A 21,545-nucleotide genomic window follows, 5' to 3' on the forward strand; every position below is an offset into this window, starting at 1 on the left:
TAAAGCTTGCTATTTATTTTGTAATGTTTCGGGTGGGTCCTAAGACAGCAGCCCTCAAATTATGGGTTATGCCAGCTTGAATGGCTCATCACTCTCATAGAGAGGTTACAAGAACAGAATCAAGCAACAGGTGTCATTTGGGGGGGGGAAGTCTCTAGATCTACCTTCTAGTGTTTGGAAAAAAAGAACTGGAAGAAGGGCTTTCTGTGGTCCCTCCTCTCTGTGTGGCACACATCATTCCCCGAGATGGAGAAAGGGCTTTGCCTGCCAGCTGCCAAGAGGCATGTGAGTGCGCCTCTGACCAGCCCAAGCCCGGGGAGTGCAGGAGACATAACCTATATCTATTGCCTTCAGGACTCACAGTAAGCCCGGGCGCTGGTGCCAGCCACTCTGTCTGAACCTCACTAACTCATAGGGTTGGCATAGGGTTGCCAGCTCCAAGTTGGGAAATTCCTGGAGATCTGGGGAGTGAAACCTGGAGAAAGTGGGGTTTGGGGAGGGGAAGGACCTTGGCATGGCATAATTCCATAGAGTCCACCCCCAAAAGTAGCCAATTTCTCCAGGTGATCTCTGTGGCCTGGAGACCAGTTGTAATTCCGGGAGATCTCCAGCCACTACCTGGAGGCTGGCAACCCTAGGTTGGCATGAAGAAAAAATGGTGAGGGAAGAGCCATGCCATTCCAAACTCTTCTGGAGGATGGGATTAAAAAGTGTGAACAAACGGTCAGCCATGGCCAGGTACTTCTCAAAGCAAATACTCCTTCATTCTCTCTAAAATCAACCTTTTCATCTGGTGTAAACAAATGAAATTTCATGTCTTGGCATTCCATTGCACGGCAATAGACTTTTGAGCCCTCATCCTTCAACTTTCCTGTGCCACCCCGTTTCTTCAGCAGAGACAGTGACAGCCATTTCATCCAATTTTTTTAAAAAGAATGTGTACCTAAAAATATAGGATACAGTTTGCTTTATGACAAGGGGCAATACACCCATCGGAAAGGTGCAACTGGCAACAGAACTTGTTGGATATTTATATATTGTACTCGATAGCCAGTTTGGGTTAGCAGTTTCACAATGTGCTAAACAGCCATGAAATACATATTTGTTGTTTACTAATTTGAGATTCTTTCCATCTTATTCCACATGTAGATCCCAAGAAATAGGATAAAAAGGGGGGACCTCTTTTGAGAGAGAACTGCTGTCATAATGTATTATTCTGTCAATATTTTGATTTCTTAATTCTAAGAGACCTACAGAGCTGTAGACATTTTGTGGACAGGCCACCTTGAAGTCTTGTTTTTCGGACCCTTTTCCACGCAAAATCAAGGAAAGTCCATTTCTCTTGCAAGTTTATAATTAAAGGCCCTTTTTCAAACATCACATCCATGCATACTTGAAGCCCCAGCAACTATTCATATCAATGAGCATTTGCTAACTGTGACAATCCTGATATGCATTGATGTCATACTGTGTGAAAGGTGGCAATGCACATATTTTGCACACACACATCGTTGAGGTATTTGCTAATGAGGCACCTCAAAAAGCCAGCGGTCATTTCATGCACACTCCATGCATACCTGAAGCCCAGCAACCATTCCTATTATGAGCATTTACTACCTGTGATGCTCCTGAAATGCATGAATGTCATATTGTGTGCACAGTGGCAATGCACATATATTGCATGCACGCATAGTTTTAAGCAGGGCTTTTTTCTGGGAAAAGAGGTGGTGGAACTCAGTGGGTTGCCCTTGGGGAAAATGGTCACATGGCTGGAGGTCCCGCCCCCTGATCTCCAGACAGAGGAGAGTTTAGATTGCCTTCCATGCCGCTCAGCGGCGCAAAGGGCAATCTAAACTCCCCTCTGTCTGGAGATGAGGGGGCGGGGCCACCAGCCATGTGACCATTTTCAAGAGGTTCCGGAACTCCGTTCCCCCGCGTTCTCCCTGAAAAAAAGCCCTGGTTTTAAGTATGTGCTAATGAGATTCCTGGTCATTTCATACATGCTGAAGCCATACATGCACACAAAAATATGTGTGTTGCCCTGTTCCCCCAACATAGCAACCAAACCCATGGGGTAGCATGAATCCAGAGGAGTTAGCCGTGTTGGTCTATAGTAGCAAAATGGGGTAGCATCACACTCAGTTGCTGAGTTCCTGGATGTCACATCTGAAAAGATCTGCTATAGCTGTGTGGCTTCACTGATCTTTTCCCATAGCAAAACATCTGCAATTTGTGACGACTGCTTTGTTTGCTATAACTTATTGCAGGTTCTGCCACATTCACTGGCATGGTGAACAAAACCATCCACAGGGCTATCAATGCGCACACTCCTGAAAATCACTTGGACACGTTGCTGTTTTGTTTTAACTACATAAGCGAATTCTGTTTTAGAGAAGAGTCTGGTGTGAGTCAGGTTGTTGCTTGGTCAGCTCTAGCACAACTCAGCGGCTCCAGAAAATTTCACAAGATCTGGGCCACACATAGAGGTACTTGTCACAGATAAAGAGTTTTTCATAAATATCCTGTAACATGAACTGCAATTTAGCCTCAAGTCTTTTTACTCATGGTAATGGGGTTGCAGGCCCCAGTCAAAGGTACCCTTCCCCAACCCCAGTGTTTAGGTCCTGAAACTGTAGAAGGGCTTTACGAGGATGCAGAATCATCCTCCCAGGGAAGGGGCACTTCGTTTTTCCTCCATCTTACATTCACACCTTGATTTTCATTGGTAAACCAGAAATAAATGACAGTGCTCAAACTCCAAGAGTCGCTGTGAAGATAAAAATCAATAATGTTTGCAAAACACTTGGCTGTTCAATTCTTTTATGTCAATGAAAGGGCCTGAGGAAGTTAATATAATTGCTGCTGAGTGTGGGAGCCTAAAAAACAGGATTTAAAATCCTAACGTTAGCAACTTCGATGTTTACTTTGAATTACATAAGACTTATTTTTTTTCATGACTCACCATGAATATGAGTACGGAGAGACTCAGGTTCAGATCCAACCACTGAGACACCCATCTGCTTCAGGCCTCCCTAACTTCTCTAAACCGCTCCCAAGCATGACTTTTTCTCTGTTTAAGTTCTGACAATTGAAGTGGGGAAAGGAATGAGACAGTATCACTTTCATAATGGATGTACAATCATAGCAGTAGAAGCAGTTTAATTAGGGTCTTTACCAGCCTGACTAGAATTTTACCTCCTTGGTCAGCTAAAAAGAGCTGAAGGTTGAGAGGCTGGGGGAAGAAAAACAGCCAAGCTGCCCTCGCGGTTAGAGTGAATAGCATACGCATGGGTCTTGCAGACGGCTGTATTCTAATGAAATGCATACAGGTGCACCTGTGAAATGTGTGCATAGTGAACACAAATGCAAACTTTGTGGAGACATGCATCTATACCAGCTGCAGACAAAACAGTTAGTTCTGAATATAAAGAGGTATGGCCCTGTTAAGTACACACTTCCCATCTGATCCTCCTAAGACAGCACAGCATTTATTGGGCCATCATTAGTTTAGTGGGCTAATGACATCATGCAGTGACAAGGAGCGCATGTGCACCCCCAATAAGATCCCGCCACCCCCTTAACCGACCACCCCCAGCTCCTGGTGATTGCCAGGGGAGACTTGGCAACCCTAATGTCCATTTCCCCCTTTTACTGATAGCCATCTGTTGTTGCACCACCTTCTATTTGATTGGGGGAAGGAGGGCCTCTGACTAACACACAGTTCCTCTTACAAAGTACTTGAATAAATTTTCTTTAATGTATAATAATTTCTGTTATCATGGAGTATTTTTTTAAATGTCCAGGATTTGGAAAGGGGGGAAAATATGATGCCTACAATATAAATAGGAAGAGAAAACCGCTGTACAGTGGTTCTACTGTAGAATACTGGATTCTAAAGCTCATTCAGACATATGTGGACAGGAAGGAAACACTCCTTCACAAAAGAAGAGGGCTCGATATGTACATGGTGTGAGGAGACTCAATCGAAAATGCTAGAATATTTGTAAAACAAGAAGGTACAAGGTGTAAATCCTAAATTCTTGCATGTACAAAATGCACACCATAACACATCTTCCAGACTTAGTCTGTGACCCACCAAGCTGAAAGCAGCCCACCAGACATGATTTGTGGTTTGTAAGCTTTTTGCACTTTTTTCCTAAAAAAAATTCTTTTCCCAAGGTGCCCAGAATGACATACATAGCTTTTGCTTTTATTTCACAACAACCCTGTAAGGAAGGTTAGACAGAGGGAGTGTGATTGGCCCATCATCACCCAGCAGCTTCATGGCTGATTAGCCTACCCAATCTGTTTGTAGTCCCAGACAGGATGTAAAAACTGAAGCACCCAGGAGGCCATTAACGTGGCTGGCAGGCTGTATTTAGCATGGTGAGTCAGAAGTTGTGTGGGCCAGTTCTAGAACTTTCTCCACTGCTGGCTTCATACTGGTTGGTTGAGAAAAAAAAAGTCTCTAGTCATTTTCCAACTCAAACATTAAGGAAGAAACAATGGCAGTTATCGTCGATCATGCTGCCTAGGCTGAAAAAAGGATGAAAGTGTGCTAAGGATTCTACAGAAATAATTTTACATTTTATCACTGTATCTTTCACAACTAGATGGGAAGACAAAACAGAAAAAAATGCAGTGGCTAAGGATGCAATTTGAAGAGAGGGGGCAAGAAGGGTTTCCATACTCTTTATCTGGGGCCATTCCCTCCTTGAAATGTGCCACCACAAAACTGCTTTTATGCTTGTTGGGCAAGTTTATGGATACCAATATTTTCTCCCCAGTGAAGGCAAAAACAGGTGGTAGAGCTATTTTCTTTGGGAGCTTCGCCCATGGAAAAGGGGTTCAGAAGCCTTACTCACCCCATAGCAGTCTTCCCCTTCAGAAGGCAGCATCAATGGCCACATTTTGTGAAAAACCAAAGAAGTCCCTTAGAGCCATCATTTTGTAATAAGACCTTGTCTTTATACAGAAACATGTAGCTCTTCCCTAAATGTGATATGACTGGGGGATTTCCCAGCTCAAATTTCTTAGCCATTATACTTGCTCTTTGCTTCGATTCCCAATTTAAACTGCCTCTTCCCTGCTCTCATTCATTGCTTTATACTTACCAACCAAATTGTCCCCTCAGAGTAAAGTGAAAGGTGGGCGGTTTGAAAATGAATTTTAAATCATTCTCTGCTGGTCTGAAAAGGAGGTCACAGACAGATCACAGTTTCTCATCCAGCAACACTCTCTCACAGGGTCCAAATTTACCTAAACAACAGCCATTTATTTTCTCACTCCCCCTGAGGCCACATTTTGATTTGGGACCAGTAATTAAGAGCTAGCCTTACTAAAAGCCCTGTTGCCACAGCCTGGTGTTCCACTCGAGTAGCCACAGAAACCAGGGCCAAGGCATATTACTCAGCCAGGCAAATTCACAGCTGCTCTGTATCGAGGGACAGGCTGACCCAAGGTCAGCTTGAAGATTTAGAGCCTGAAGGGAAGCCCTGTTTGAACAAGGGCAGTGAACGATGACTGGAATCAGTTGGGAGGGGGGAGGGGACAACTGTTTTTGACAGGCGTTCAGTGAAAAACAATTCTTCTCTATTACATAAAGGTGTGCCATTTTTAACAGCAAGCTCTCTTCCTGGGCTTGGACCCACTCAGGGTGGACCCCAGCAGCGGCTCCTCCTCCACAGCTGTTTTTATAATAATAGTAGTAATAACATTCGATTTATATACGGCTCTTCAGGACAACTTAACACCCACTCAGAGCCATTTACCAAGTGTGTTATTATTATCCTCACAACAATCACCCTGTGAGGTGGGTGGGGCTGAGAGAGCTCTGAGAAAGCTGTGACTGATCCAAGGTCACCCAGCTGGTTTCAAGCGGAGGAGTGGGGAATCAAACCTGGTTGTCCAGATTAGAGTCCTGCCCCTCTTAACCACTACACCAAAAATGGGGCAGGAGGGAAGGCTGAAGCCCCTCCTCCCGTCCTTCAATGCTCCAGAGCAGAATTGGGCTTCATAGCGGTGTTTTTGGCAAGCCCCTGTCACATGCATAAGTGTACATCAGGTCAGGGGACTCCCAACACAATTCACATCACATGGCTTGTGCAATGAAGACCTTAGTTTCCCCTCAATCTTCTCTTCACTAAACCCTCCATCACACATGGCTTTGGTCTCTGCAGGTCCCCTGATTCCCAAGGGCTCAAAAGGGTCTCCTCTCTTTTTTTTCCACCAGCAAAAAAGCCGGTTGGGTCCAACCCATACTCTCCACTCTCGTCTCATTTCACTGCACCTGTTATTTTTGTCCTTTTGACTGCTCAACACACTCAGCGTTCCACAACCATGTCATGCAATCACACAATACAATACTCTAGGATTCTCTCTTCAAAGTCTGGAAGTGGGCTGTGCCTGCTGGAGAAGGCATAAAAGAGCTGGCTAAGATGTCCAGTGGGAAATAGTTAAGAAACCTGCATAAGTCTGTCCACTGTTACATTTCTATGAGAGATTCTTCATATTTTGCAAAAATGCTAGAAGAGAAGCAGACACAAAGAACTGCAACAGAAAGGGGGTAACTATGTGGAAATACAACCCCCACCCCAAAACTTTCCTCCTGGGAGCTTCAGCAGGCTTAACTCCCCCTTTCTCTTTAATGGGTTCTGAAAATACTATGCTCCCTGGAGCACTTTCAGTCTTCCTCGCGTCTGGGTCGTGTCTATGTATGTTCCACTTAATTTACATAGTCATATTTTTATGTGTGGCAAGTTCCCCCTATACAGTGCCCTACATTGAGTGAGGGAAGCCTGCTTTTGGGGCTGGCACCAGTAAGGGGGTGGACAGCCACTATCACTTATATGGATATCTGTGATGACATAGATGTGACATCTACAGCAAAGAAAATTCTAGAACAGCCCTTAGAAAGCTGTGACCCACCATGCTAAACATATCCTAACAACCTTGTAGGGTGTTCCACTCACAACTCTATAACATTCCTTCTCCAGTTTTCATTGCCAGTCTAGAATTGTAGAAATAGGAGGAGATCCAGAGGAGTTAGCCGTGCTAATCTGCAGTAGCAAAACAGTAAAGAGTCCAATAGCATCTTTGAGACTAACCAACTTTACTGTAGCATAAGCTTTCGAGAACCACAGTTCTCTTTGTCAGATGCATCGGAAATAGGAGGGTTGTCAAACATCTGGCAGGCACATTAAGGGCTGGTGGCTCATAAGTTCTGCAGGCCTGTGACAGAGGGGGGGCTTTCTCAAAAGTAATCCAGAAAACTGTCACCCCATAGACTCGAAACCCATCTCTTCCCTATTCTTAAGACCCAGTTTGGTGTAGTGGTTAAGAGCCCACCGGGTTTGATTCCCCACTCCTCCAATTGAAGCCAGCTGGGTGACTTTGGGCGAGTCACAGTTCTCTGGAGCTCTCTCAGCCTCACCCAGCTCACAAGGTGTTTTGTTGTGGGGATAATAATGACATACTTTGTAAACCGCTCTGAGTGGGCATTAAGTTTTCCTGAAAGGTGGTATATAAATCGAATATTATTAAATGAGGAGCATTGCTGCAAGCATTCAGTTTTTCTACCAGCTATCTTGCTATATACAGACGTCATCCTTCGCTACTCTCATGGAAAACACACACACACACACACATTCCCTGGTTAATATTCCATTAAAAATGCAGTACAGGAAGGCTCTAATAGCATGATCTTCAGAGTCCATTTAGTAGAAATTTGTTTTCTGCCGACATTGAATCTGACAGGCTTTCAGGATATGATGGATGGATGGTTGAGAATGTATAATCTCAAATTCTACCCCACTGGCTGACCTCACCAAGTTAAGTAAGCAACCGTGAACACTGGAGAAGACTGGGCTTGTATTCATTTACTTCTAAAGATCTGTGCTAGCCAACAGTATGTCATGAACAATACTCAAACCTAACAACTCATTTCCTCCTTAGCCTAAGCAATGTGGCACAATCAAGAAAAAAAAAGCCTGTTTAAGGTATTTATTTATTCATTCAATTTTTATACCGCTTCTCTACAATTAAGATTGCAAAGCAGTTCACAATTACAGTTAAAATCATTACAAAAATATAATATTCAATAAAATCAGATTAAAACAACAGCCTAATACAAATAATTAAAAACCACTCTAGTCCCAACGCCAGCCTATAAAATCCGGCGAATAACATAAAAATTCCAGGTAGATAGGTAAGCTAAAAACAGGAAGATACAGGGATAGCCAAGGTGAGCCTGAGCTCATGAGATCTTAGAAGCTAAGCAGGGATGTCCTTGGTTGATAATTGGATAGGAGACCTCTGACGAAGACCAGGGCTGCAGAGGCAGGCAACGGCAAACCACCTCTGTTAGTCTCTTGCCATGAAAACCCCTCTAGGGATCGCATAAGTCAGCTATGACTTAAGGACACTCTTCTCTAACGCCACCACTGAACTTCAAAGTCCATTTTGAGGCTGTGCCACTTCTGTTTGCAGGTGCACAGACACATGAAGGCACATTTTCACTCCAAGTCCTAAATATAGAAAACTAGCATGCCAGAAGGAAAGTACAAGGCTGGGATTCTTCACCATGATATCTATGTCTAGGTAATTTTTGTGTGTGTGCAGGTACATTCAAAGATGTGAGGTCCTTCCAACAAACAGGACTTAGAGGTTATCTGAAGCAGCCAAACCCAGATACAGATGCTTAACTGTGCTACAGGACCTCTTCATCTAGTGATGTTTCCCTCGATGATCTTGAACTCCACACCTTTGGATCTCAGGGAGAAGCAGCAGCAGACAAAATGTGAGTGACTTGAGTTTCTGGGTCATATCCAAAAGAAGAACCACAACACCCCCACTTCTTCCAGAATGTAACATCTCCCCTCCCTGCAGATGCAATCTGGGACCATGGTCACATGTCCTTTGTCAGGCTGGCTGCATTCTGGCTTAGGAATCACACAAGACCTTGGCAAAGTTCAAAAAAGTGGAGAGAAACATCTTAAAAATGTGTATGAATGACAGCATCTTGCTACAAATACATGAAAAACGTTTTCTGATGGACACCACAAAGCCTCACTTCTAAAGAAACATGAAGAAGTCACACTTCACTATTCACTGAAACGGATATATCAGCTTTTTATAAGTGTCTATATTAGCATTTCTCAAACTTCTGATAACTGAGAGACACTTTTCTCAGGTTTAAAAAAGGAAGCACTTTTACACCGGAATAGATGCATTTCTGGAACATGCAGTAAGAACATACAGATGCCCTGTAGGAACAAACCAGCCGTCTATCTATTCCAGCATCCCAATTCACACAGTTGCCAACCAACTTCCTTGGGGCACCAACAAACAGGACTCAGAGGGCAAGGTCTCCTTCGCAATGTTGCCTCCTAGCATTGGTCACCACTGCTTCTAGATGGGTAGGTTCCCTTTAGTCATCAGGGCTAACAGCCACTGATGGACCTAACTTCCCTGAACCGGTCTAACCACCTTTTAAAGCCATCTCTGCTAGCAGCCATCACTATGTATGCCCACTGGCAGTGAATTCCACAATTTAATTACTCAATGAGTAAAGAAAAAGTGCTTTCTTTTGTCCTTCCTGAACCTATTGCCTGATAAGTTAATTGTTCATCCTTGCATTCTAGTATTATCGGAGAGGGAGAAAAGTTCTCTCTTCACCCCGTGCAAAAAAAGTATCACTTGTACTCCAAGAATCTCAGCACCCACGTTGCTTTGAGAGTCAATGTGATGAGAGTACTTGCTCTTGAAGCAACTACATGATAAAAACATAAGCACCACCTAATTATCAGAAGAATACTGGCTATTACACATTCCTTTCATTCTTCTATCTGCTTTCTAGAAGACACCACACTCTCCTTCATCTATAGTCAAGCCCTACAACACAATCACATTTGTTCTAGTTCTTTACAGGGGCGCTCCTTTCTAAACGATTTACACCAGGCATGCTTAAAACGACAATTCCCATCCAAATAAGTGATTTCAATAGGCTTAGGCTGGGGTGAAGTCTGCGTAGGACTTCACCTGCTCATTCTTCAACATGGCATCGCCACCAGCTAGCAATTCTCTTCTGACATCCACATAGAACTGCCTCTATCCAAAATAAACGGACACAAATTTGACATCAATGATTCTTGCTGACCGGATTGTCACCACATCTTGAACAATGGAACATCAAAGGGAGACTCCAGCAAGAATTTGCTGAATTACAATTAAACCCACTGGAAAATACTATTAACCACACCTTAAACGGGAGGACACCTTTTGTAGACACTACAGATATGAAGTCACTTAACATAATTCTGCAGAACCCTGTTATCACCAAATACAAGTGTTGCACAGGGCCCCTGTGTTTTCTTGTATAATTCTGAGGTTTATATAGTAATATCAAACTATATGCCCTCCATTTCATGGTCTTTTAACTCATTGATCACATTTCTCTCCCTCTGCAAGCATGCAATATATATATGCCAAACACTGCCAACAGAGAGTTCAGTTTATACGCACGATGAAATGGGCTCTATTCCAGAGGGCTTATGCTTTAATAAATCTGTAAGTCTTCAAGATGCCACATAATTCATTTTTGTTCATGAAGGCAAGCAATTACTTTGAGTCTCTGCACCAGGAACGACTAACAAAGCATTGTATTATCCACCCTCACCAGGGGCTGGTTGGAAGAAAGTAAGACTGGAGCAGAATATTACACAAAAACACAACAGGCAGACAGTGGATACTTTGGGTGTTGCATGGGCTTAACTAATTATATTTTGGAAGTTACATAGAAGAATGACATTTTTCAATACTCTCTTTCAACTGCTGAATTTGGAAAGGGAAAAAAAATAGTTGGCTTTGAATTCAGCCCAAAACACTTATGCCAATGAAATATCACTATCCTTGTTTGGCAGAATACCAGCTTGACTGTCCTTTGCTACACACAGTGAATATTTCCAGATTTGCAAACCATGACAATATAAGCTGCCTAACCAATGAAGGAGCGCCTGGAGGACAGGCATTCGTCAGGGCGCTGACACTAACAGTAGGCTGAGTTTTGCAGATTTAATAAGTAACTAAATAGCTGTTATTAGAATACCAGTCGCAACAAGTCTTTGTTTCAGGAAAACAGCTGCCAAGTTCAAAACCCACAAAACAAATCCCAAAGAAAATGTATTTATACATGCACACACATGATGATTTCACTGGACTGATATTTTCATTGACAGATTATCTCATGGGCTCCCAAACATTTTGAGCCTCTGGGAACCTTTGGAATTCTGTCACAGGGTGGTGAGCGCAACCACAAAATGGCTGCCACAAGAGGTGGAGCTAGCCACAAAGTATGAGGGAGTGAAGACATGCATAACTCTAATAGTAACTCATCAACATTTCAGGCCGAAGCACTATCTAACAGGATGCCTTTTGAAATGAACCAATTACTTAAAAATATTTTCTTGCATATACCTTCAGTCATATAGTGAATATCCTTATGCTGTGGTGGCAGCTGCAGTCAAAGCAACGGTCTAAAAAATCTGCACCACCAATCAAATCTCCAATGATGGTTGTTGTGGGTTTTCCGGGCTGTATTGCCGTGGTCTTGGCATCTAAGATGCCAGCCACAGCTGCTGGCGAAACGTCAGGAACTACAATGCCAAGACCACGGCAATACAGCCCGGAAAACCCACAACAACCATTGTTCTCCGGCCGTGAAAGCCTTCGACAATACAAATCTCCAATGGTCAATCAGAAGCCTTGCTGGGCAAAAGCTCCACTTGTTCTCACCCACTTTCTAAAAAAAACCCCTGGCAATTGGCAGGTACCAAGAAAGGCCTCTGTGGGTGTCCTGGCACGAATGAGCACCGTGTTGGAGACCTCTGGATTATTTGATCAAAAATATTCTCTGCAAGGCAATTTTAACAAGAACTCATAGATTTTTGCTCATCAAAAACTTACTGTCATACATTTCTTTAGGGTAAATATTTCTTTGTGTAGCTGCCTATACATTTTTGGCAACATCAATTGTCAATTTAAATACCACTAACTTATAAAACATAAGAGATGGATTCAGATATCTCACTATTTTGCACCGGGTTGCCCTTTATTGTCTAAACAGGGAACTCTAAAAAAGTAGGGCTGAATTATAGTTAACCTTTGTCTAATCCAGCCTCTGTCACCAAAGCAGCATCCTTCATAAACATACATACTAAGCTGGTTTATGACTGAACGGAGTTTAAGATAACTGGATTTATTCTGGCTCTAATAACTCCTTAAAGAGCAAGTAGATTTCCTAGGTGCTATTGTACCTGGATCTTCCACTTTGGCTGCACACCAGCACGGCCAGCCACCTGAAACTATCTTCATGGATTTATACTGCATCATAAACAGAGAAAGCAAGGACAACGGTTCACTGGCTTGCATCGTACCACTCTATTCAACCAAGTTTGAAGCTTGAAATGGATTCCTACCACTATGTCACAGATGCCTTAGAGAAGGGCAGAAAGATAAGGGTGAGTAGATGGAGGCTGAGCAAGGCCCAAGCATGGAAATACAGTTCAGATACTGCAAGTTGTCAACACCTAAGGATCAGCACTTTTGCCTGTGCGGAATATTCGCAATTGAGGACTTACTCCATTATATTCTTAACTGCCCGCTGTACACTCAACCCAGGACTAAATTCCTTTCTGAGATGCTGTCAGACCTCTGTACGCACTTGGATTCCGAGAACATTGTAGCTTTAGTAGCTGATTCTGATGGCAATATTTCTCATAAAATGGCATTATACACCCTGGCTGCAAAAAAAACCAAAACAGGCTAATGTGGTTCTTAAGGGATTCAATTAGTATTGAATTGTTAGGATTTTTACTGTTTTTATCAATTATGTACTCTTTTACTGTCCTATATGAATTTGTTAACTGAAAATGGTTTATTGGTTTTATTAATTTTAAACTTTATTGCTCTTACTATGTCTCATCAATTTTACTTAATCATATGTTTCTGTTTTTTACTCTTTGTTATTTGTGATTTGTAATGGCCTACGTCTAAATACAATAAACCTTTACTACTAGTGCAAGTTGTCCACACCTGCTTTGCATGTTTTAGCTCTATTTATTAAATTTGCTTGTGACAAGTCCGTGGCTCAACCTGAGGATGACATCAGGCTCCAAGAACACAAGGCTACCAACATCCCACTCTTACATAAAAATCAGACAAAGTGCTAGATCCTCCAAGGGTTGAATGCAAATCTAATTACCAAAGTTCAATGTATGTGCATACACTTTAAAAAAAGGAAGACCTCAAACAAATGGCTGTTCAGGATTTTCATCATGAAGAAAAAGGAAGTGTCATGTCCCACTCCATCCCCCCCTCCTTTGTTCTTGATTTTGGGACACAGCTTTCAAAGAGATGCTGAAAAAGCAGTCCAAAATTACAACCTGTCCTCAAATGTCCCCCTGCCTAGTTCCTTGATGGATTAAAAGAAAAAGTACAGAAGCAATTTAATCACAGTCTGTAAGCACCTGAGCATGAAGAAAATACCCCATATGAGAGTTCTCTTCATATCTAGCAGACTTGATGAGATCAAATGGATGGAAATTGCTGCCGTGATGTCTCAAAGTGGTTGCAAGACCTAGATTTTTCAACCAGGGCTAATTAACCCATGGATAAAAAATGCAGGAGAAGGTGGCTGAATGTCACCTCAGCAAGCTCTGTGTGTGTGTGTGTGTGTTGTACATTCTTGAGCTAAAAAGGATAGAGAAAAGAATCAAGAGAGGGATTCTTGAAGCAGCAGCAGAGGTTGCTTCTACATGGGGCAGGGAAAGGCACTTCCACTGTAGAAGGAGCAAAGAATGGAGCATGGATGTTGTCCACTCGCCCCATCCCTGCAGTGCATGATACTCATTCAATCCATCCCCTGCACTTCTGTTGTGACAGCACAGAAGTGCTGATGTGCTACTGAACACTCTACCCATCCCCATTGGCTGGCAATCCCCCTTTCCCCCTTTAGAACTGAACGATGGTTAAAGAGACACTGTGATTCAGCCCCAAATGCCACCATTTTGAAAGTACAGCTCAACTCTGCCCTCTCCCTAGACAGGCTACGAGTGCAGCATCCACACAAACACTGTGCCCGCAGCCACACCCCACTTCCCCTCATTTGAGATGGCTCAAAAGCTCCAGGAACCTCACGCCATGCTCAGAGACAGCACAATGTCCTGGGGGAGCTCCATGCAAATAAAAGGGCTGCCTGCTGTCTGCACAGGAAAAACCCCATGTGGAAGCAGCTCAGTAAGACGATGGATGGATTTTCTTTAATGAATTCTTAGTAAGAGTCTGAAGTAACACAAGTCACATATTATGCAGAGGCAAAACCGTAGCGCTGGGTCCCACAGATTTGTTCTGCTAACAGTGTTGCTTTCCTTTGAAGCAAGAAAACGTAAAAGGTCTTTGCTAGTGGAAGAGACTCTTGTACCAAAAATTGGCCAGGAGATTGGCAGGAAGGGTTACATCAGTACTTAGTTCTTGTGGCCCCCTCTTACATGCCCAGGGGCAATGCCAATCACCACTTTGGGGTCAGGAAGCAATTTTCCCCAGGCCAGTTTGGCTAGGGATCCTGATGGTGTTTTGCCATCTTCTGGGCATGGAACAGGGGTCACTCTGTGTGTGTGTGGGGGGGGGATAGCTGTGGATTTCCTGTATTGTGCAGGGGGTTGGAGGTCCCTTCCAACCCTATGAGTCTATGATTATGCACTCAATGGGGAGCTACAGCCAACCACAGATCTTAATCTTGCATGGTGACATGCTTACAAATGTAGTTGTGACATGCACATTTTTAGGATTTGATCTACAATTTGTTTTCATATTATCTATTGGATGCTTCCATTTTTTTTAAAAAAAAATCTTCTTCCTCAGAAAACGAAAGGGGCTACTCGACGCTGCCCCTGCCCATTTTATCCACATAAACCAGCTTTCTCCTCAGGATACAGCCAGGAAGCCTTAAGGTCACAGCCTGAGCATCTTTTTTCTTGCCCTCTCTGCTTGATGAACAGTTTTGGAGAACTCAGAAGCTGGCACAGTTGTTCTGTGTCATTTGGGTTGGCCTTAATTTAAAAAAAAACAACCCTATGATGCGTATTCTGCTATAAAGTTTTTGGAGCCTACTGCAAACATCTTATGTGCAGAGGTGCTAAGAATTTTCATAGAAGGTTCATGGTCCAAATTACCCACTTCCAAATGCATTCACTCCCTGTAGCTTCTCTCTCAAGGTAAAAAGTACTTTACTAACATCCCATCCACCTCCTTTGTAGTATTACTCCAGCTAGCTTAAATGCAAAAAGCAGATTTGCTCTTATTTTGGTTTACATTTTTTGTTCAGGCACACCTGTGCTTTCCCATTATTTTTTTTAAAAAAATATTCCTACCCTTATTCACTCTCTCACTACCAGCCATTGGCATGGAAACACTGATTGGATCCTACATCGCTTCACGTGACCCAAATCAACATGTTTGCTGTGCAGATTCGGCAAAACAGAGCTGTGTTTTCCTTCCACACAGCCAGCTCTTTTCCAGCAAGCTACTGAAAGCAAGCTGAACTGCAGGCTGAATGCCTGGCAAAGTGGCCACAGGATGAATTTGCCACTTGCTAAGAATCTATATGGATCTGGTCAGCAGATATTTTTAAAACCCGATTATTTACTTCTTACATAGCCCTCTTTTCTCTTCCATGGGGACCCAAAGGGGCTTAAAACCTTCTCCTTCATTTTATAACCCATTGAAGTATGTTAGGCTAAGAGTGTGTGAGTGGCCCAAGGTCTCCCAACAAGCTTCCATGGCAGAGGGGGGATTCAAACCTGGGTCCCCCAGATCCTAGTCCAGCACTCTAACCTTTACACCATACTGGCTGCCTTTCAGCATGCCAATCAGGTCATATAGATTAGATCTAATCCATCCCCAAAGCCCTCCAATATGTCCCAATTTGCCTACCACGTAGGCTGTTTTCAGACAGAAGGGGTGCGCTTGAGTGCTGTCCAAGCATCTCAGCGTCATACTGCCATAACTCCAGAACTCAGTGATCTGTTCAACAATAGCATGAGCGTGTCTATATAAATCGCTAAAGACCGATCTACACCAGTGTGGCAAAATCACTCCTGAATTATATATAAAATCAACCCATGGGTATGTTTTGTGTGTAAGAGAGAGATGTCTGAATGCTCCCCATAGGAAAAAAAGCTTTGCACATATAAAACTAGCAAGGAGAAAACTTGGCATTTCGTGGCATATAAAGACACGGACACTGCAATCCGAATGAGAGCTACACCCCTCTAATCCTATTGATGTCAAGGGTATAACTCTGCTAAGGATTGCATTGGGAGTTCTACAAACAGAAACACTGCTCAAATGTATTGTGACTAGCACTAGAATGGCTCTCCCTATTGCCCAGTTTTTAAAAGCAAATGGAACTTTCTTTCTCTTTTAATACAGAGGGATTCTCAGTCACATCCCCCCCCCGCCCCTCAGTCCGATGTGGTATATTCCAAGAACACACTTTTACCATCTAATCTGCTGTTTGTATAACCAGTCCAAAGTTCCTCTTCTCCATATGGGCAGAGCCATCACAGAAGCGAAAGAAGGGGTCTCGAAAATAAAATGAACACCAAATCACTTCCTTAGTCTTCTGCCGGACATTATGGAAGTGCAGGAAACTGAAGGGCAAGGAATTATTACAGCATGAAGCCTGAGTAACTCCTTCCTTTTCACCTCCAGCCATTTAAATGTTCTGTCTGTAGCAAACAGGACTGGGACTAGCACCATCTGCTTTGTCTCCTTGTTGGGCAAGCACTGCTGCAGAGCAGTAGTCGTTTGCCCAGAGATGAAAGCAGGGCTACCAGGGGAGGCCCGACACCTCCCCTTCCACCTCCTGAGTACAACAGCTTCCTGCAAAACATCTGGAGGGGCACAGCCTCAGCAAAAAGCTTGGGGAGCACTGCCTAAACACTGCGCCCCAGTTTGCAAAGCATACCTGCAAACTGTTCAGGGAACCCTGGTGGAATAGCAATGTGGGGGGAAGAATCACAATTTAGCATATTTTCTTCAGGGTTTGTTACTGAGTAAGGAAAAGGAGAGAAAGCCCACAACCTCATTATTTTGAATCATTACAGCAAACAGTTCTTTTAAAGGCAGAGGAGGTGCAGATCTACCAAGGCCTTGCCCCCTACCACTTCCTTCCTGCATCAGCATGGGAGTTTCCCAGACACCACCTCTCCTTCCTACCCTGTCAGCCGTCCCTCTGTGAGCACAGAGCTCTGTTTGCAGCAGGCTTGTGTGTGCATAAGGAAGGGACTGAGTAGCTTGTCCTATCGTACTTCATCACACCACACCTTGCTCTGACCACCCCTTCCCCCACAAAAATATCTATTTGCTCTCCTACTAACCTTGAGAGGTCGCTTAGTATGAAATTCAGCAACTTGTCCCAAGGTCACCCAAGTATGTTTTGGAGCAGAGCAGTCCCCATATGCAAACCCAACCATTAGTTAGAACTCAATCACATTATTGCAGAGATTAATGAAGGCGCTTAGCAGACTGGCGTGAGAAGTAAATTAAAATACACTTTACATACATGGCAAAATTTGTACCAAAAAGAGACTCACGGGGTGGCACAGGAGACAGAAACAATATGGAGATCACATTTTTTCCCTTCCTTCTCTCCTTCCCCTCCCTGATACCAAATTCAATCCAAGCACCCTCTTAAAGACAAACTATTAAAAGCAGTCATTAAAATTTCTGGTCCTTAATGGAAGGAAGTCACCAGACCATAGCTTGTTTTCTACAGGCTGTTGTCTTGTTTCCCCATCACCTGGGCCGAGGAAGTATTTCTATGCCATGTCAGTGGTGTTGCTATGGTAATGACTCTTCTCCGCTGGATGGCAGGAAAAAAGAAAACCCGCACACACTGCAGCAGAAAAGAAAAAAAAGACAAAGGGCACAATCCAGAAGGAAGTTCTCCTACACTTGCTCTTTCACAGTTTCCATTTGGCACGTATAGAAAAAATTCCCGAAGAAATGCATCCAAACCTTTTCAATCATAGCGACAAAACAGAAGAAAATGCCCACCTTAAAAAAAAACACCTCACTTTCATCCATTAATGTTTTTATTTTATTCTTAAACATAAGCCTCCTAACATTTACATTTGTAGTAATTAAAAAAAATAACACCCACCAGCAAACAAAGATCAAATCAACAAATAGGAAAGGGGGGGGGGGAAGGACACATATTGCTGGCATTGCTTAAGTCTGCAGTAGACAAGCAACCCTTCGAAACAGGAAGAGGAAACTCTACGTGTTTGTTTAAAGATAAAGTAGTAAAACTTTTTGCACCCAAGACAGTTGAGCAAAATTCCTCCCTCCATTAATTTTCTACATTCAGTTGTTTCATTCATGGAGACAATTTACTGCTGCAGTTATTTCATGGTCATTTGGGGTCAGCTCTGACACCCCTAATGTACCAACTGAGAGCAATCAACTACTCAGTATTATACTCATTATAATCAGGCTGCATTCACACAAAGGCAAATGAAACAATTAACCACTCGTGTATGTACTTAACTGGAAGCTAGAACTCGTTTCATATTTTCTACTTCCTCCCCCATGAATGGATAAAGGAGAGCATCGGAATGTACAGTAAAAAAACAAAAACAACATGCTGCCACTCAAATGATTTACCTCTAGTTAAAGCATTAAATCTACCTGGCAGAACTTTATCTCATCCCTTCACCAAGGATGACAAACATGGTTCTCGTCAGCATTTCCTCCTCACAATAACCCTGTGAGGTAGGTTAAACTGAAAGCCAGTGACTGGTCCAAGGTCATCCACTAAGCTTCCATGGCATTGCAGGGATCTAAACCCAGAGCTCCTTGGCACTCTGACCACTATGCAACACTACCTTTTATTTACAATAGCATAACCAGAAGCAGAGTTAAAGCAAATCTTAAAATGATGAAATCTGCAGAGCCTCGCCCTGACCTTGAGTGTATGTGTGTGTGTGTGGGGGGGGGGGGAAGAGTTCCCTCAGTGCTTTACTTCCAGAATAAATTATCCAGCTGTCAAAGTCACCCATAAACTGTTTGTAGACATGTCATGCATCTGGGCCTCAATCCAATCAGTTGCATTTCTTCCTCTGCCCTGGGGTCGCCTGCCATTATAAATCTCCAGTTCCTACCAAGTCCTTTTAAGGGAAAATAACCCCAGAAGGCACAACAGATTTGGGGGGGGGGGGGGAGAAAAATTGGAGGTGCAGAAGAGACCTAATTTTCAGCTGAAGCCAATACCATCAGGGAAGCAGGTCAGAGAAAAAGGCAACCAATGCCCCCCGCCTCAAATGCACTCCTCCTACTACACAAGGGGGGGGGTGCGCTACACCAAGCAGAAGAAACAACTTGCCTCCTATGGGGGCAGGAGCCCATAATACTCACGAGGCACATCTGGCAGCTTCCCTTCCCCATTTCCTTGCGTCTGAAAAGCCTTTTCACACATCGCACCAAACCCACCCTCCAACTCCCCCTCCTCATTTCCTCCCCTACAAACACGCATCTGCAAACCATTTCCACACATTTCACAATGTACATTTGCCAGATTGCCCCCCTCCCCCATTTTCTCCACCACAAACACGCGTCTGCAAACCCTTTTCACACATCTCTCTATGCACACCTGCCAACTCCCCCTCCTCATTTCCTCCACTACCACAAACACGCGTCTGCAGACCCTTTGCACACATCACTCGCCACCAGCCCACTGCCAAAAAGAGAGAGAAGTAGATAACCGTGAAAGGCACGGACGCGCGAAGACAATCAAAGGATCCCACTTCTTTGCCAGGTTCACCTCGACGGCGCAGGTGGTTTCTTCCTATCTAACCCAAGGCAATTAAATACAAGGGGTGGAGGGCAGTTCCATGTTTGGGGCGGGGGAAAGAAAGCAGAAAATTGTTGCAGGCTTCTCTTTTGGCCTCAGCCTCTTCTCCTCCCGCCTTTCCACCCCCAGCCCTGTGAACAAACCGCCTTGTTGTGTCTGCCAGCCCAGCCGGCAGACAAACAAGCCCGGATCCCCCCCCCCCCCAAGGTCCCTTCCCCTGCAGCCGCCTCACCTCCGACAGCCGCAGCCCAGGCGAAAGAAGCGATGACCTTGCGGAGAAAGCTCTTCCCCGTCCCCCTCCCCAAAGCCATCCAGCGAAAGCAGGAAGCCAAGCGAGCCCGGAGCGCCTCGGAGTGGAAGGAAGAGCGACGCGTCGGAGCGCAGCAGGCGGGCTCTTCTGCAGGCGGCGGCGGCGGCTTCTCCTCCTCCTCCCAGCCGGCGTTAGGTGCCGTGCGGGGCGGCGCAGCGCAGGTGCCTCCCGGGGGGCGGTTCTGCCAGCGCTGGGGGTGGCTCGGTTGCCGCCGCTAGCGGCTCCCGAGCCGGTGTCTGGCCAGCATCTGCTCTACTGAGGCGCCATGGGGTTGAGCGCCAGGGGGACGCATTGCCACTGGAACGAGGGGACGGGAAAGGTTTGAACAAGCCGGTTCTGTGGCTCTTGAAGACAGGTCTGAGAAGCAGCCGGCGGCAGAGGAAGCTTTCCAGGGCGGGGAGCGACGCGCTACCCGTCGGTACTCCAGGCACAGCGAAGGGGGCTGGTTCTAAAGCCAAAGGCTGGGGACTTGGAAACGGAGAGGGCGCAAAACAACGACCTGAAGGGGCAAGAATGCGCGAGGGGGGGGAAACAGTGCCCTAATCTTTCCTCCCACAACCTAAAGTTGCCAACTCCGGGTTGGGAAGTTCCTGGAGATTTAGGGTGGATCCTGGGGAAAGTGTGAGGTTTAGAGAGAGGCAGGTATAATGCCATAGATCCACTCCCCACAAAGCAACCATCCTCCCCCCCCCCCCCGCCCCTGGAACAGAACGCTCTTATATGGAGATCAGTTGTAATACCAGGAGATCTCCCGGGACTACCTGGAGATTGGCAACCCAATCACAACTATTAGCTCCATCCTGGAACATGGGCATGATTGAGGAAGTGTCTCTAGCCATATGCAGAGTGTATTTCAGTGACTGTTGCCAGTCCAGCCAGAGCTAGGAGAAAGGGCTCCAAGTCAGACTAGGTAGCTTAACAATGAAATAAAACCCTCATAGAAAAGACAATAATGCCAGGAAAAGTGGAAGGGAGTAGAAAAAGAGGACGCGCCAAAATGAGATGGCTGGATTCGATGAAGATCTGAGCAAGGCTGTTAATGGCAGGATGTTTTGGAGGTCTCACATTCAGAAGGTTGCCATAAATTGGGAGAGACTTGATGGCACATGACACACACACTCAGCAATACTGGTCTGTTGCAGTAAAAAACAACTAAGAGTCCTGTGGCAGCTTAAAGGCATGCATCCGAGGAGTTAGCCCTGTTAGTCTGTAGCAGCAAAATAGTAAAGAGTCCAGTAGCACCTTTAAGACTAACCAACTTTATTGTAGCATAAACTTCCGAGAGCCACAGCTCTCTTCGTCAGATGCATCTGGCCTACAGATCTT

At 44.5% G+C, this 21,545-nt stretch overlaps 1 protein-coding gene across 1 annotated transcript in view; it reads right to left on the reverse strand.

Annotated features, from left to right (window-relative positions):
* The window catches only part of GPRIN3 (GPRIN family member 3), a 58,110-nt gene extending 37,900 nt beyond the window's left edge, over positions 1 to 20,210 (reverse strand). Inside the window, exon 1 of the mRNA XM_054990402.1 lies at positions 20,142 to 20,210. The gene's annotated coding sequence lies outside the window, so the exon portion shown is untranslated. The remainder of the gene's footprint in view (positions 1 to 20,141) is intronic.
* Between the last annotated feature and the right edge of the window lie 1,335 nt (positions 20,211 to 21,545).

The sequence above is a fragment of the Eublepharis macularius genome, chromosome 10, assembly GCF_028583425.1.
Source record: "Eublepharis macularius isolate TG4126 chromosome 10, MPM_Emac_v1.0, whole genome shotgun sequence".
NCBI classification, from domain to species: Eukaryota; Metazoa; Chordata; class Lepidosauria; order Squamata; family Eublepharidae; genus Eublepharis; species Eublepharis macularius.